General features: G+C 42.3%; 1 protein-coding gene across 5 annotated transcripts in view; it reads left to right on the top strand.

The window, feature by feature from the left end:
• The window catches only part of ELMO1 (engulfment and cell motility 1), a 594,484-nt gene that overhangs the window by 487,744 nt on the left and 87,981 nt on the right, over positions 1-18,759 (top strand). The window lies entirely within an intron of this gene.

The raw sequence follows: 18,759 nt of genomic DNA, 5'->3' as shown, positions 1-18,759 counted from the left end.
AAATACCTAGTAGTGGAATTATTGGATCATGTGGTAGTTCCATTTTTAATTTTAGGGAGAACCCCTAAACTATTTCTATAATGGCTGCACCAATTTGCATTCCCACTAACAGTGCATGAAGTTTCCTTTTTCTCTACATACTCACCAACACTTGTTATTTCTTGGTTTTTTAATACTACCCATACTGACTGGTGTAAGGTGTTTCTCATTGTGGTTTTAAATTGTATTTCCCTATTGACTAGTAACACTGAGTGTCTTTTCATGTGTTTTTTGGCCATAAAGTTGGTAATTTTGGATTAAAACATTTAATTTTCAGGGCGCCTAGGTGGCTCAGTTGGTTAAGCGTCCGACTTTGGCTCAGGTCACGATCTCGTGGTCCATGAGTTTGAGCCCCATGTCGGGCTCTGTGCTGACAGCTCAGAGACTGGAAACTGCTTCGGATTCTGTGTCTCCCTCTCTCTCTGCCCCTCTTGCCGCACTGTGTCTCTCTCTCTCTCAAAACAATTTAAAAAAAACATTTAATTCTCCTTTTTTCCAAAATTCTCCTTGAAGTGACAAAACACGTATACACATATATGTGCGTATGTGTACGTACACACACACACACACACACACCCTACATACTATACCAGTCCTGGAGCAAGAAATAGGGCACCCCAGTCATTTGTTTGGCAACATCCAACATATACACCCATGAGGTGCCAGACTCTCAGTGGGCCCGTGTTGTATAGGCTAAAATTAGACATAATCTACATGTTCAGCAATAGGAGCAAAGTTAAATAAATAGAAAACTGTGCTTTCCTTAAAGATGGTGGTGTGTTAGCATATTTATTTATATAGAAAAGGTATTTATTTGTTATATGTAAAAGGTTTTAATACACATTATACAATATTATACTAAAACTATTATAAAAATTTCTAGAGAGATATGCATCAAAATTTTTAACAGTGCTTTTTGGGGATAGGATTGGAGATCATTTTTTAAAATATTGTTTATTTATTCTTTCTAACTTAATTAGATTGAATTTAATACACTAGCGTAATAAATATATCTAACAAATTGAAACAGTTGGGGCTTTCAGACATTAACTTCAGAGTTAAAAAATATTTGTGCAGCTAATTTGAGGCTTTTGTATGATGCCCATCTTTATGTCAAGAAGGCAGTATCTTCTTCCATTGGACACCCTGTCCTCATTATACTGAAATGTCATGAGAGTCTTACCATCTTCCTGTGGGTCCCCTAAGCTGTACTGTGGGGGTAACAAGGAGATTTGTCTCCTCCAAGAACAGAAGGAACAGAAGCAACTTTGGTACTCCTATGCTCCTATGCTGTCTGTATTAATTTCTTCCCCATCTATTCACACACCAGTAGAATTTCTCTTATGTAAGTGGACCTCTCTCGAGGCTCTCTGTGATAGAAAAGAATGTGTTGTCTTCTCTCTCTCTCTCTCTCTCTCTCTCTCTCTCTCTCTCTCTTTAAGAATACCATCACAATCCCCACTTTCCTTCTATTCATTTTCATAACTGAGTCTAGAGTGATTGCTTTCTCTTTGAACCTTGCTTGAAAGTGCCTCAGCTCCTTTACAACAGCCCCTGTAACCTAGGGACCTCGAAGGTGAGAGCGATGATATGGAGGTGCTGTCTTATTAATCAAACGTTTCCTCTGTGCTGGGCATTAATCATATAAACCTGCACAGCTGGATAAGATTCATTAGTGTCATCTTTCACTGCTCTTGTCTACCCATTCTGCTCACTGTCTGCGGCATTCATTAAAATTCCACTGACACTTTGGTGGCCAGCGCCATCACTCTCTCTTACCTCCCGTGGCCAGGTGCTGTGTTTGACTCCCTGGGGACACGAAAGATCACTAAGAGGTTACCGAGCAGAACATTTAATTAAAGGCCCTCTGATGGCCTCTTTGACTGATTTCCTTTCAAATCTGCCCAGATCCTCTGGGAACTTCTTCTCAGGATCCGTGTTCTACACTGAGCCAGATGGCAGCCCCCAGGGGTAGAGACGGTCCTTGGCATGAGACTGAGCATCTGTATGTTGTGGGTTTGCCAGTAAGACACACCTGTTCACCAGTCACTACCCCTCATCTGGGGACACCCTTCTGGTGCCCAGACTCTCCTCCCTGGTTCCTAACCATTTCCTTCTTCAATCCACTTTCTAACTTCTATATATGGGTCTTTGCATTCAGACTCCCTTGCTCCGCCTTTAAATCCCCCCTTTATTTAGTTATTCTTTCAACAAATACATATTGAGCACGTTCTATGTGCCAGACCCTGCACCAATCCCTGTGGACACGATGCTGAACCAAAGAGTAATGGTTCTCACCCCGTGGAGTTCACATTTTAGCAGGGGAGACAAGCAAAAACAAAACAAAGGAGTAAACAAGGCAAAATGGTCTCAAGTGTAAGAAGTGCCATGAAGTAAACAAAAAAGGGGCAGAGACAGAATCGCTAGGGCTGGCAAGCCTTAGTTTGAAGAGCGTGCTTGGAGAAAGCTGTGCTTCCTAGACCAGCACCAGCAGCAGCACCTGCAAACCTATCAGAAATGCAGATTCTCAGACTGTTCCCCTTTCCCCTGAATCAGAGACTCTCGGGGGGGGGGGGGGGGGGAAGCAGCAGTCTGTGCTTTAACAAGCCCTCCAGATGATTCTGATGCCCACTCATGTTTGAGAATGACCAATTTAGGTTGCAACTACATGATGGGAAGGAAGTAGCCATATGAAAGTGTGGAAGAGAGTAAACTGGAAGAGAGGGCAGAAGACTCAAGACAAGAAAAAGAGCTGGGCTTACTCAAGGAAGAGAAACCAAGACTGCTTTGGCCAGAGAGAAGTGAGGGGGAAAATGGCAGAAGATGATGTTAGTATCATGAGCAGGGTCAAATCATGCCAGTTCTTATATCAGGGGAAGGGGTTTGGACTTTAGCTTAGTTAAAAAGAGAAAGCACTGAAGCATTTAAAGCAATACCATGCACCGATCTGAATTACTTTTAAGATGATCTCCATTGCTGAAACCAGAGCAGGTTAGAATGGCTTCAGAGTGGGATTGGGGAGACCAGTTAGGAGGCTGATACATTGGTGCAAGCAGTAGATGATGGTGGCCTGGGCTAAGGTGGTAGCCATAGAGATAGAGGTAAGAAAGTAATTCCAAGGTATATTTCAGAGAAGTTCAAAAGGATTCGTTGATAGGGGTGCCTGGGTGGCTCAGTCAGTTGGGCCTCCAACTTTGGCTCAGGTTATGATCTCATGGTTCATGGGTTCGAGCTCTGCATCAGGCTGGCTGCTGTCAGCACAGAGCCCACTTTGGATCCTCTGTCCCCCTCTTTCTGTCCCTCCCCTGCTCATTCATATTCTTTTTCTTTCTTTCTTTCTTTCTTTCTTTCTTTCTTTCTTTCTTTCTCTCTCTCTCTCTCTCTCTCTCTCTCTCCCTCTCTCTCTCTCTCTCTCTCTCTCTCTCTCAAAAATATTAAAACATTAGGGGCACCCGGGTGGCTCAGTCAGTTAGGCATCTAACTTCAGCTCAGGTCACAATGTCACTGTTCGTGAGTTCGAGCCCCGCGTTGGGCTCTGTGCTGAGAGCTCAGAGCCTGAAGCCTGCTTTGATTCTGTGTCTCCCTCTCTCTCTACCCCTCCCCCACTAATGCTATGTCTCTATCTCTCAAAAATAAAAAAATAGATACTTAAAAAAAAGACTCATTGATGGTCTGAGTATAGGTGGAGAGCAACTATGGAGTGGGGAGGGTTCACAGCTCTTGCCTGTTTCTGTCTTAAGTATCTGGGTAGATAAAAGTGTTAATTACTGCTCTGAAGAGGCAACGGGGCAGGCATGCCTTCTTGGCCTTTATCTCAGACTCTCCATAACGTGTTTGGCAGGCATCTTACTGCCAACTGCATCAGGAAACCTATCCTTAGCTTGATTCACAGTTTACCTCCTCAGTCCAATCCAGACCCCCAAGACAGGTCCATTTTACTGATCTTCACAAGGGCTCTATCGCTTCCACACAAGGTCTTGCGTGCATGAAGGTTTCAGGAATACCTAAATGACTGTGCCTGTGTGTAAAGCAGTGTCCCTTTCAGAAAAGAGTTGAGTCAGTCCCTGGCCCTGTTTAGAGGTGCATATTTGTTATCTTCACTTTAGGAAGGAGAAAAGAAGTAGAGAGAAGAGAAATAAATTGTATGGATCCACGAAGCAGAGACAGCCCTAGAATCTAGTAGGCCTTGAACCAAAAGAAGCAGAAGATCAGAGTGGCCAAGGGCAAAGGTGGAAATTAAAGAAATCTGTGGCTCAGTGGTGAGTGACCCTTTGCTCAGTCACCCACCATGAAGAGGGAACTGCAGGAGGGAATAGGAAGGAAAACAGATTTTGAAATTCTTTGCATCTCCTGCAGAGAAGGTGGGCTGGTTACATAAAAAGCTGCTTGTGGGCTGCTCAATTCCCGAGTCTTGCTCATGAGGCAAAAGGAATCATTACCTCCTCTCCCATACCTGTGAACAATGAGCATGTCAGTCATTCCAACCAGTCAGGGGTCAAACCTCCAATTGTCCACGCACCTTATTGCTTGTGTACCACGAAGTGCACCTTGCCTCACATTTAACATGTGTGGAATGTGCAGGTGGCTGCATCTTCTAGATTTCAACCCTGACAAAGATGGTGAGATATAGGGCATGGGGATGAGGCAGATGTAAAGAAGATGCAAAGGAGCACAGAGAGAATCGAGAGCTTGCTAACTCTGGCCAAAAGAGCCATGACCTAACAAGCTGGGAGGTTGATCCAGCAGAATCAGCTTACACAGGAGGTCTTTGGGAATTTGCTTAAGAAATATGTTTACATTGTCTATGCGATTGGCACTTAAGGCCCATGGTTCTCAAACTGGTGCAAGAATTTACCACAGGGGGCACTTAGCAACGTCTAGAGACAGTTTTGTCACAGTTGGGTGGGTGAGCAAGGGTACTGCCAGCAACTAGCAGGGAGAGGCAAAGGATGCTACTAAACATCCTGCAGTGCACAGGACAGCCTCCACAACATAGAATTATATGGACCAAAATGTTGGTAGTGCTGAGGTTGAGAAACCCTGGGCTAGGCCATGTGAGGAGAACAGGATAAGAAAGCATGGTCTGGTGGCTGTCACCGAAGAGGATGTGGCCATCCACACTAGGAAAGGTATGTCAGCTGGTCTGTCATTAGAGAAACAAGATGAGGAAATTCAGTGAAATCCCAACTATAATTTCAGCTCTCATCTGAGTCTCCCTGGCTATAAACAAACATTTAATGCCTTCTATCTGGGTTCAAGGTACCAGGTAAGGTGAAGTAGGAGTGTTCAGGGCTGTGACAGGCAGAGAAGTCAGAGGTAAGAAGCCCAGCCCATTTATGGAGAGTCTAGTAAGCCATGTTGGAAATCCTTTATTTCTCATCTTCATGGTAGAACCTTTGTAAGGATAAAATGATAGTATATGCAAAGTGCCTTTACCTGGCTGACATGCTAACCAGATGCTGAAGCTTCTCCTTGCTCCAGAATTTAGCTGAAGGAGCCCAGCCTCTTCTGCCCACAGTTATGTGAATTTGGATCCCACATATTGCCTTAGTTTTCCTCACCTTCCCCATCAGTGCACAGAAACAAATCCCCCTCCCCCTTCCCTATCTCACTAATTTTAAGGACATGTTCCTTTAAAGTATTCCTAAGCTGCTCTAAGATAAGTTTTCCTGTAAAATCAAGATCCTATTCATTCTAGTTGTGCTTTTCACCACTTTTTACTACTTGTATTCAATTTGCATTAATTGAGTTTCTATTGCATGCTAGGAGCTGTCATAGATGCTGGGGAAATTAAGTCAAACATCACATAACCCCCTGCTTGACTGTGTTTATCATGGACAAGGGTTTGCTCATATTCTGTCACTTGAACCCTACCTTCATGAATTGTCATATTGTGTAACTGATATACCTGGGTTACATCCTGTAGGAGGATAGTCAGCCAAAAGAATCTAGGGGGTGTGAGGGCACTTATGGGACATTCCAGGTAGAGGCGGGTGGTTTCCTCATGGCCTTCCAGGTCACTGGTCAGAATTTGAGTAGGTGAGGGGCAAGAATGCAGTTATAGAGGTGAGGCAGGTCAGCTTAGAAAGGGCCTTGTATAAACTACTGTAGAGTTTGGGCTTTGTCCCAAGGTTCCTGAAGATTACAGAAATGATTTAAGCCAAAGAGAGACATGATCAGAATTGTGCCTTTAAAAGAGAACTCTTGAATTGAAAAGTCCAAGAATCCTAGAGGAGAGACCAGTTTAGGAGGTGATTGCCTAATCCAAGCAGGAGATGATAAAGGGCCTGAATGAAAGTAGTGGCCAAAATTGGGAACTGGGTCAATAGATGTTTATTGGAATCAGCAGATTTGGGTGATTCATTGGATGGAATTGAGAGGGAGCTGGAGAATGAGAAATTCAGGATGACTTCTTAGCAGATATTGGAACCTCCAACTTAGAAAATATGGGAGTAAGAGCAAATCAGGATTTGGGCGAAAGAGTTGAGTTCAGTTTCTGAGCTAGCTGTGAAGTGCTTCAGTTCCACATCCAAATGGAAACAATCTCTTACTCAAAGCTAGAGAGCCTAATGAGCAAAGGTGAGTGAGAGGGTCTGAAGATACAACATTGGTGTCTCAAGCGTGAGCTGAAATTGCAAGACATTTTATTTTGGTGATGAGATCACTACCATCTGAGGATGATTAGAGAGGTAGACGAGATGGCTGTCTTCAGTGGAAAATGGAGGACCCTAATGGTTTCAGAAGGAAGGTGTTGGCTTTTATGGAAAACCATACAACCCCCATCCCTACTATAGATCTCAGTCGTCCCTTGGAAGGCAGGGAGCAACACATATACGCACACCTTTACACATGCACACACACTGACACAACACACACGACATAGAGCTTGTTGCAGGAAAGGTCATTCTGCTTTTGACCAAGAGTGGCTTTGAAGCTTCAACTGCAAAGAGGTGATAGAATTCCACTTTTTTGTCCTGACAACCCTTTATCTTCACAGCATAGCAGGAGGGTCCAGTGGCCACTTGGACGACAGATGCACTTTCCCTGTTAAGCATTAATACTGTTCATTCTCCTACCTACCGGAGGGAGTGTAACCCTCGTAGCTACCTCACACCTCTCTTCCTGGTGATGGAAATTTCCATTATTGACGGAGAAACAGCAGGCTAATAGCACAGATGAATTGTAAATTTTGACAGCCCCGACAGGTAAATATTGGCTTTGCACAAACAAGTTTCTATAAATAACCTGTCTGCTGTAGAAACTCCACAGATGGCAGCAAGGCTGCCCAAGCGTTGATTTTCCCAGGGCGCTCGGTGCAGGAAAGCACAGCTGTCAGCTTTGCTGTTCTCGATGCGAGCTCAGGCCGCCTCTGCTGTGCCTGCAGCCTGTCCCGATCCTATCCTCCTTTGGCAGGCAGAGGCAGGGACAGACAGAGATCAGTCATGTCAGTAACCTGCCTTCAGTGCCTTTCATGCCAGCATTGTAAAGGGATTCTTAAAGACATTCTTAAAAATGTCACTTCAGGTTTTGCACTCAAAAGTGGGGATTTGTCTGATATGGGGATTTGGATGGCCCCTTGTGATTAAAATTGGTCCTATTGAAAAGAAAATCAATTGAAATGAGACATGTAGCCACTCTGCACTGTGTACCATGTGGTTGCATTGCTAAAAATAGCATTGTCAAGGGCTCTGGGCAGATGTTGGGCTATTGTCTATGGGCACACCATGGACACTGACCTGAAGGGGAATTGCACAGTGGGGAGCCATTCACACCAGCAAGTCCTCTTGCTGGGGAAATTTGCCCAGTTACCATCTCACCCCATCCAGAGAGCCAACGAGAATGTAGTGAGCCACCATTAGAAAAATATGGAGCCGTTCTTATTTCTCAAATGTTGAGCTAAGGGCCCATAGCTGGAATAATTCTGACTGAAGTGATGGCATTCTATACGATCATTCTAGGGATGCCCAGAAAGCTTAGTGCTAAATTAAATGCTCTGTCATTATGGCTGAATTCTAGTTTGGAGAAGGAGGGAACTCTAGTTCCCTTTCTCCCTGATGTTGATTTACTTCTGCTTCTTATTTCCTTGGGCTAATTGATTTAGTGCATTTTATTGTAAGCCCCTTTAAACTCTTCTGGATGTAGACAAGGTAAAAATCAGAGAAGGTGAATCACATGATTCTAGAAGGTGTCTAAAATAACAATAGTAATAAAAATAATAATATTTTTTTCCTCCTACAAAGGCTTGGAGAAAACAAGTGATGATAATAGACATTGTGCAATAGACAATTTGTAGATAGAAAATTAAGAGGAAAAATATGGAGAAGTGCAGTAGAAAATAACATGTGAATAATGAAGTAATCAGGTGTCATACCCAAAACAGAGTTTTCTGTAGTGTTTTGTTTTTTTTTTTTTAGCCTTATCCCAAGAGAGGAGAGCAAAGCAGACATGGGTCAGCAGTCATTAGAAAATATAGCATGTGTTTGCCGTGCTCTGTATTCACAGAGTGAATTCCAGACTTTTTATTCCTGCTCCTAAGCAACTGATCTCCTTTGCTTTTCTGGTGGGGTTACCTTCTAGTTATAAATCTATGTTCAGAAGGAGTACTCATTTTTTAGGGTTTGGAGCTTTGGATTTTTTCTCTGGTTCTGTCTCTATGCATGATGTCTATGGCTTTTTTTGTGATGTTTATTAATTTATTTTGAGAGAGACTGAGCATGAGCGAGGGAAGCGCAGAGAGAGAGAGGGAGAGAAAGAATCCCAAGCAGCCTCTGTGCCTTCGGCCAACAAAGAGCCGAACCAGGGCTCAGTCTCACAAACCATGAGATCATGAGTCACATGCTTAACCAACTGAGCCACCCAGGTGCCCATCTATGTTTTTAATAATGGCTATGAATACCATGAGTTGGGCTGTGTCCATGCCTTCTACTTCCCAAGCACTCTATAAAGTGCCTGGCATCCAGCACGCAACAGATCAATGTTGGTAGAGTAGAGTAGACAACAGTGAGCTCTGGTTATTAGAGGAATCTAATTTCCATATTGGGGGAGAGACCAGAAGAATCTTTCATGGGTAAAATTACTGTTTGATATTCAGTAGTATTGTTGAGCAAGATGCTTGGCATAGAAAATAATGAGTCATCTTCCACTAAATCTGTAAGAAGGATGGAGCATATAATACAGTAGCTTTGTAATCAGGCAGACTAAATTTTGAATTATGCACTCCTTCGTGTGAACTGGTGGACTCTGGCCAAACTATCAAGTCTCTTTGAATCTTGGCTTCTCTGTTTTTAAAAAATACAGGCTAATAATCGAATTCTCAGAATTGTGGCATCCAAGATGCAGCATAATGTTGCCGTTGCAAGCAGGGATGCTGGAACCACATTGCTAGGTCGACATTCTGGCTCTGCCATTTAGTAGCTGAGTGATCTGTAGAAAATCCCTTACCTTTTCTGTCCCTCGGTGTCTTTACTTTTAAAATGGAGAGAGTTGCTGTGAGGAGTAAATAATATATGTAAAGTGTTCAGAACAGTGGGGCATATAAGTATTCAGTGTGTGCCTATGACAGTATCAGGTGGCCCTGAGAAGGGGCGCCCTGCCTCGCATGCTCTTTTCCTCCATCTCACTCGCTCACTCTCCTCCTGCTTTTCTGAACAATTTCTTGATCATTTTATTAATCGTGAAACCAGCCGCACTATTGTCATCTTCATAAAGGATTGCACAGCTATTATCTAGTACACATGGCCTCGCTAAGAGGGGAACGTGTCAGCTTCCACATAAATCCAGGAAGGAAGCCTCTGAGGCCCCGGGAGAGAGAAGGGAGGGTGTTGTTACACAGAGCTGGAGTTGGGGTTTTCTTCCTTTTTTGTTGTTATGAAAGTATGTTAACTGAAAAATAAAGTACAAAGTATTCTAAAAACCAAAGTAATGCACATTTATCCAGTAAGGGGTGAGTGAACTATTGGGAGGCATATGATACACTTCATTTATTCAAGATGTTGATAGATACTTCATTCATTTTTTTATTCAAACTGTCTTAGGTAACAATTGTACAGTGGGTCCCTATGCCAGGTGCTGGGGACAGAAATAGGAGCACAACTGTCTTTGCCCCCATCCCCCCACCAAAACTCCAATCAACTTGGCAATGTCAACTAATGAAATTTGAGAGCACAAGAAATTAGACAAGATCTGTTCATGAATGATGATCCAGAATACCAAAAGGAAGATTATAGAAAAGGAGAAGGCAGTTAGCTTTAAGTTAGGACGAGTGTAGTACCTTAGCTGGAGCAGAGCATAACAGAGGATGTGGCAAAGGGAAGATTGAGTTAATATAAATGCCAGTGTTAATTTGAAATTTTAAGAATTAGAGAAAAAAATAAGTGATTATGAATGGGCACAGTGGGAGGACTTCATGAGTGTGTTTCATTCCCATTTGTCTATTCATTCCCCTCGAACCAGGTAGTCACTGGTGTCCCCACTATACAAATGAAGAAACTGGAGCTCAGAGAGAATTAAGGGATAGCACTCATAGGGAACACCTCTAAGATGGGAATCCGGGCTCTCCAGGTGGCTGCAGTCCCTATCACAGTACACTATCCTGCTATGCCAACTTACTACAATTGTGATCTGAAGGTGGTTGGTCATGATGATTTATCAATGCAAGACAACTCTGGGATTTCTCAGTGGCATCTTATAGCAACCACTGTTTTTTCTTCTGGCTCCTAGAGCATCTTTTCCCCTCCTTCTTGGGAGCATCTTATCAGTTGTATAACAACTCTTGGGCGTCCTTTACCGTGTGTTCCTTTTCTAGCAAGTATTCATCATAGATTTTTTTTTCACAGAGGCTAAAAACTATCCTGGCTGAGGCAGTAAACCTCCTAATTAGCATGCAATGCCATGTATGCTCTCACATTATAATTCCTTCTGGCTAAAACACAGTGGACTCACCATCAAAGTAAGCACTTCCTTTAAGAGGAATAAACCATGCCATTTTTCCAGATTTACTCCTTCATGGTGTAAATCTGTGGCTTTCCTGTAACCAAGAAAATCCATTGTCTGTGGCAAAGAAAATTCCCTCTCCGTATCTCTCCAGAAATCCTCATCACACATCCTAAGCTTTCTTAGATGGTAGTGGCACCACCCTGCCTCCTGAGACTAAGAAAGCGCCACTTTTGAGCCTTAGCACAATTTGAGGACTGTCACTTGTAATCACTTCATGTTTCTATTTCAAGGGTTGTTGACTGATGTTTTGGCAAAATGATTTTGTTTCTTCCAGATATTATAGCTGAGGGGTCTTAGAAGTAACATGCAGCTGCACTTCCTGGTAGAAGATGGGGGATTTTCTAGACACAGTAGAGGAGGGGGCTACTTAGTGAATCAGAGTTGGGTATGGCTCAGTGACCTCTGCGATTTTAAGTGACCTTAAAAATCTCTCTCTCTAAATATCTATTGATGAGATGATGAATGTATAATCCATTGGCTTTATGTAAATTGTAGATAACTGTTTATTTTAATTTGTTTAACTTGTTCACTGGAATTACCCAGTGCCAAACTAAGGTGATGCTAGCTTTCTAACACTAATGTGAATCCACGGCAACTGGTGTTGAACAGGGAGGCTTAGGAAATGAACAGGGAGGCTTAGGAAACAGAATTCAAGTCCTGCCACCTCCCAGTGGTACAATCTTAGATAGGTTGGTTAATATTGCTGAGCTTCAATTTGCTCATCTGTGAAAAGGAGAGGAATAAGGCCCCACCTCACAGGGTGTTATAAAAGTAAGGTAAGGGTGTTTTGTAGAGTGAATGCAGTGCCTTCCAAATGGAGAAGATGAGTTAAATTCTTTGGAAGTTCATGTTTGATCATCTACCCGGAAGTAATCACAGGACTGGAAGCCACAGACATTTTTCCCTAGGTTTCCAGATTGCCTAAATGGATTTGGGGTTTGGCATGATATTTTAATGACTCTTAGGACATGCCATGCCAATCCCTCAATTTCCAAGGTGAAATGGAAAATTATTAGGTATTATGCCAGAGGATAAAAAGTCTTATATGCCCATATAGGTTTATGATATCCTAGGTGTAATATGTTGGATAGATTTAACTTGTATATGCTACTATGTGTAGTGAACCTCCAAGAGGGAGATATAAGAAATGAAGTTTCTCAAAACTACATCACAGAATTCTTTCCTTCTTCTACTTCTTTTCTTTCCCTACGCAGCATGCCATGGAACTAGTGCTACCCAGGGCATACTCTGAAAAGTGAACCAAGGAATTCTAAAGGGACTGCCCTCAGCTCTTTACACCTGTAGTAGTAGAAAGGCATGGTGTCAGAGATAATGCCAAATACCAAAGCATGTATAAAGTACAAATATGTGACTTCTGAATATACCATATAGTAAGCGAAGGTGATAGGAGGAGTAGGCTCTTTTCCCACATGGTCTCTGTTTAGCTGATATTTCAGAAATCAATTTATTTTTTCTAGAGCCAGTGTGGATAAGAGTAATGGAATATATCCCAAGAGTGTATTTATTGTATAATTGGAAACTAACTTGGAGTTTAGTTTACATTGGTTAAGGATATTTCATAAAACAGCTGAGGGCAAGTGCCACCTCCTTCATGGAGCTTCTCTCAATCCTCCAGTTAGAAGTTGCCCTTTCTTCCTCTCAACCTGTCACCAACTTTACCTGTGCCTCTCTTGTGCATTTATAATTTTCCACCTCACACTAGAGCTAATTGTGTACATGGATTATCTCCCCTGCTGATGAAGAAACTCCCCTTGTGGAGTGCTTCTTAGAGCCTCACAATGTCTAGCAAAGAGTTTGCATGTGCTAGATACTCAGATGATTGACTTGATGAGAGAGTTTCTCATATTTCCCTAAGATTATTTTAATTAGTTATTAGTTAGCTAATATTTATTGAACATCTATGTGCTAAGCACTTTGCATTTATTATTTCACTTAATATTCACAACAAAACTCTGAGGTAGATACCTTTTCCCTTCAGTATATAAATAAAAAACTGAGGCTGTAAGAAATCATAAATAACCTGTACCAGTACTCCAAACTATGGGTATTGCTTCCCAAACCTGTGCTGCAGATCATTAAGCATTGCCCTGTCTGGGGCTAAAGAATAGACAAATCCTCACAATCCAAAAGAGCAGCCTCAGAAATACCTTTGCACTTCCCCATTATCCATTAAGTTCCAGTGTAGAGATAATCACACCCAGAAATGAAAGACTTATAGGCCAACAGCCAATTCCTTTTCCTCCTACAGTTTGAGTGTGGAAGGTCCCCTTTGGCCTGTTCTGTCTGAGGTTGGCTTTCACCAGATTTGCCCTGCTGTGACTATAAGCCCTTGTTAAGTTTGGGTTAATTGCCAATTTAGGCAGTATTCTCCTTTAGAAAGTCCCTCCAGAGAGAATGGCCTCAGAACTGGGAAATGGTTGTCTATTTGCTCTCCACTTGTCCAGCTGCTAATGGGGTTAGGAGGATGCCAACAACATATGCCACTCCAGATTCTTCTCATTTAAAAAGTCTTGATGATTTCCACACCCAGTGACTTTCAGCCTATTGCCACCCATGGGGTCAGGATGTCAAACTAACCAGTATTTATTTGGCACATGACACATGTAAGATAGGATGTCACTGTGAACTCATTCCCAGTCATCTTGATTCTTCTTCCTTTTTGCTTTTGCTAGGGCCATACAGTATGGGGAATAGAATAGGAGATTTGAGTTCTCACTCCAGATCAGATGCCACCCTACACTTGCTGCAGGCAAGCCACTTGGTCCCTCTGGCCCCTAGTCTCCTCAGCTAAAAGCAGGATGGCTGTCACCCTTCCTGCTCTCTTCTTCTTAGCCTGACTTTCTCAGAATGGGAGCATCTTCCCAGGGATAGAGTTTATCTGGACTCTGAATGGGGATGGGTACCGTTTTATGCATATGGCTTTCTAGAACCATTGCAGTACACTGATATGTTTTATTTACTACTTCATTTCTGAGAATGTTCAGAAAATGCAATTCTTTTTAAGTTAGTAGAATCAAAACCTAAATCCAAATTGGAGTGGGATTTACACTCTAAAGACTTCTACCTGCAGAAGGTGAAATGCCCAGAGATGGCAGTTACAGCCATTCTAAGCTGCTTCCCTTTCCCCACACACACCTGACTAGGTTAGGTCTAGTGTTCTGTCTCTGGTAAGTGGCCGAGTCTTTGACCTAGATATGATATGGCCAGGAAGTCAACAAAGTCCTTTCTGAGACTCATGCCCAATGTATAATCATACCCACAGGAGATGATTTATAGGTCGTTTTCCATTTTTTAAGTAGCTTTAAAAATTAGACAGGTAAACACATGTTCCTTTTGTTTTATTGACAATATCTATGATGTTTTGAATCAGTAGAATTTTTTTTAAAAATGGACATCACTGAACAAAGCAAACAAGTATTCCCTCCCTCATGGAACTTACATTCTAGATAGCCATTGATGACAACTAAGACAAAAAAGCAGAATTTGCCTATCCAAAAAATATAGCATCCAAAATGAAGCAACTGCATAAAGTCTCTCTCAGTCCATGCACCTGGACCTGGCAGCTGATTAGCTAATTAAAAAAACCATGAAAATGGTTATGGTTAATCATAACATGATATGTGTGTACCCTCAATGTTTTATTTTGACTTAAAGCATATAAACACATATTCACTCACCAATTTTTTCATACAAGACCAAAGCATTTCTTAGGTTTGCCAGTTGGAGTTTTTAATGACCAATAAACCATACCTAAAAGTCACCATCTGCAATTTTCAGTTCCAGTTTACTTAAAATGGAGTGAGATCTTGAAGGCACTTAGGAAGCAATCTAAGTACAGAGTCTTCCAGTCTTTGGGGTTGACCCACCCACACCTGGTTTGCCAACAGTTTTGATTTTGTTTTAGCAAATTTTTTTATCCAATGTTCCAAAGCATGCAACTTAGAGCATTTTCTTTTCACACTTACATTTCATCAGTGTATATAATCTGCAACCAAATTATGTAATTACACGAATAAGGCAACCGGCAGAAACAGGTTTGAAAACAGACTCCAAAAGCTCACATCTCAACTGGTGGAAGCAGAAGCACAGGGGCACAGCCTGCAGTCTCAGCTTGGGTGTCTGTCACCATATTTTACAGAAAGGATGGAGAACATTTCTTAAGCTGGCAAATCAGTTGTGTGGCCGTCATTCAAGAGAACTCCTAGTGTACTCCGAATGTGGCGGTAAGCACCCATGATTTGCATTCCCTAGAACAGTGTTTCTCAGCCTAAGTGCTGTGGAACCCTAGTGGTTCTTTGGGGGTGACTAAAGATCATAAGAGAGAGTTGGCAGCAGGTCTGAAGGTCCCCAAATCCTTAAACTGTAGGCACTACACTTTTATCTATTTTTATACATCTGTATACTTTGATTTTGATTTTGTTCTTTAAGACTTGGAGATTGGTAATACCTTTAAATAAAGGGATACTGGGATGCTTTTAGAGAGAGAATGTTAAACTTTTAGCTGTCTGGAATGAGCTATCATAGGTAGAGGATATCTGATACCATTTGTAAGTCTTTTAGAAAGATAGGTGATTTAAAATGTGTGGTTTCCACCTGATTTGTTAGTAATTCTGAACAGACACTGTTTTTATTTCCTGGAGCTGCCATAACAAAATACCACAAAACAAGTGACTTAAAACAGCAGAAATTTAATATCTCACAGTTCTGAAGCCTAGAAGTCCAAAATCAAAGTGTTGACAGGGCCATGCCCCTAAAACCTACTCTGAAAATCTTCTGAAACCTATAGGGAAATCCCTCCTTTCCTCTTGGTGGTTTGTTGGCAATCCTTGGTGTTCCTTTCTTGCAGGTATATTACACCAACCTCTGCCTTTATCATCACACGACATTCTTTCTCCTTGTGTGTCTGTGCCTTCACATTGCCATCTCCTCCTAAGAAAACGAGTTATATTGAATTAGTATGACCTCGTCTTAACTCATTATATTTGCAGTGATCCTATTTCCAAGTAGGGTCACATTCTGAGGTACTGGCTTTAGGACTTTAACATATTTTGGAGGGGGACACAATTCAACTCATAACAGGCATTAAGGGTCCTCTGGATATAGTTCTTTCTGCCCCCAGCACCCTCAATTTCTAGAAACGGCCGATGAGTGGAACAAAACTTCTCAACATTTATAATGCTGGAAATGTCCCTGTGCTTGAATAAAACTGAAATAGATCCTCTGGGAGAATCCCTTAATTGAGATGAGGCAGTGTACCCAGAAAAGATACCACAGTGAAAGGAGCTATCATGTCTTGAGTGCTTACTCTGTACTGAGTTCTATGCTAAGTGCAACACATCTCTTCTTTTATTTTTTATTTATCTTCCCCCAAATTATAATAGCTATCTCTATTATTTTATATACTTTAATTTTCAAGTAACAGAAAACTTAACGATTATTATCTTTAACAAGAAGAAAAATGGCTCATATAACTAGAAGGTAGAAATACTGTAGACTTCAGGGCTGGCTTAATCCAGGGGCTTCAGCTCATTTTTCTACAATTTTGGGGGCCCTACCCTCCTCTGTGTAGCAGCTTTCTTGATGTATGTTGCATACCACATCATCCCGTGAAAGAGAGAGGAGTCACTTTAGGATATGACCCCAGAAGAAGCAAGAACATTCATAGACCCAGTCTTCCCTCTGCTTATCTCCTTGCCTTGAATTTGAGCACACACCCAGTTCTGAACCATATGCTATACAAAAAAAGGGGGAGGTTATACTCAGACCAATCAGATCCACATCTGGGTTGGGGGGGTCCACATTGACTCAGGCTCAGGGACTGCCCAGAGGATAGACAGACATGTGAATAAAAGTAGGAAGAAGAGGGAAGGCAACTGTTAGGTAAGCCACCAACAATTGCCCACCTCAGCAGACCCCGGGTACAGATAAAATATCTCAGATTTATGGAAGTTAATCCTTTCCAAAATCACACCGCTCGTGAGTGAGTATTCGGCTAACAGCACCAAATGTCTCTGAATGTCATTTAGCATGCTACCACCAATTCTCTTATAGGAGGGACAAAGCATTTCCTTTGCTTTTTGGAGTCACTGCCTACTCTCTGCTTCTAAGAAACTTCATTCCACACCCTTGACCATGTACCTCCTAATAAGAGCACCAAGAGCCTCATTATGCAGAATGAGTGAAAAATGCTGCTGAGGTCTTGAGTGTCAAGAGAGAAATAGGAGGGCTTGTACTGGGTGGGGTGGGGAGTGGATTCCCAACTCGTAGATGGCCTCAGTAGGACCACTGAATTGTTAGCCACATTTTTCTGCTTTAATGCACTATGATCAAGATATTAGGCAGGCTGGCTCACTAAAAATATCAGAGAGAGAGAAGGAGAGTACTCCCTACAACTTTGTAGTTAGGCTAGTTGGGTACTGTTTTAGAAGAGACAAGGCGATACCTGAATAACCCCTCAGGAGAAACTTGCCATGGGGGTGTTTACTGTGATTGAACAGAACAGGAAACTCCTAGGTAGAAGGATGGAAACTTTTCTTGTATGCCCAGCCTCTCACCCCAATGATGAGAAATGTGGAAAGAGTTTCTTCACACTCAGACCTTGGGGACAACCTGAATTTTTGGCTCTAACCCTTACTTGAACTACTTCTGTGAATTTTATTTAGAATTTGTCTGGCCCTGACTATTTGAAATTTTTTCTAGTGTCTCCAGGCTCCAGTGGAGGGTCGCCAAATTGAAAAGTTTTTCGAAGACGTTTTCTCTTGTGAGCATCTGTATTGTCAAGGAGAAAAAAATTATTTTGCCCTTTATTAATCTTCATGCTAATTGTTTCTTTTTCATCTCCTAATCATCAAAAGCACATGTTCATTTCCATTTCAATCATTTCAATTACTTGTATCCAAAGCAGAAACAATCCCAATGTCATTAATTTTGTGTACTGCCCAAAAGCAACCAGCTCCCCGCCTTCCCTAGCCACACCCAAAAGTTCTCCTCCTCTTTGGAAGGCACTCCCTCCAGGTTGGGTTTCATATGTATGTGCAGTAAGAGGGATGTAGTGTGAATGCCGTTAAGCCGGTGCCCTTCCCCACCTGCAATTTCTAATGCAAAGACAGATATCCACTCCTCAGACCACTCTGGGAAAGTATTTTAGCAGCCTGGGTCCTACTGTGTAGGTTGGGGGAAGGGCCGAATTAAATTTGCACATAATAAACCTGATTTGCAGAATGCCAGAAATGTGACTTGCCACCTGAGTTATCCTCAGTTCTCCACATTTTTGTCCCTTGCTGTGCTGGCCCAGTCTCTGTAAGACCTTGCTCCCTACAAATTTCCTCTAAGAGTGAGGCCTGACCTCAACCCAGCTCCCTTGACTTCAGTCCCACAGGGCTCTCACCAGCCCCTTACTCAACCCAAAGCATCTTGGATCCAGCCTGGAGAGCTAGATCAACATATTTCAAACATGTCCACAGCCAAACCCTTCTTTAAAAATAAAAAGACTAGGAGGCTCAGTAAGTAATAGAGATAAAAGCAACGCTGTTCCCACTCAAATGGGAGGGGACAACTTGAGCTCTTGGCCCTTGGTCCTTCAGGTAGAATCTCTCACCTCTTTGAACACAGTGTAGAAACCACAGACCTGAAAGCACGAGATCACTGCTTGCCTAGCTAGGGCCCTCAGGTCCCCCTGCATTCTGCTCCCCAGCTCCCTGCCCT

The sequence above is a fragment of the Prionailurus viverrinus genome, chromosome A2 (genome assembly GCF_022837055.1).
Source record: "Prionailurus viverrinus isolate Anna chromosome A2, UM_Priviv_1.0, whole genome shotgun sequence".
NCBI classification, from domain to species: domain Eukaryota; kingdom Metazoa; phylum Chordata; class Mammalia; order Carnivora; family Felidae; genus Prionailurus; species Prionailurus viverrinus.
Note: the sequence above shows the minus strand (reverse complement) of the source record. Positions and strands in the feature narration are given on the sequence as shown.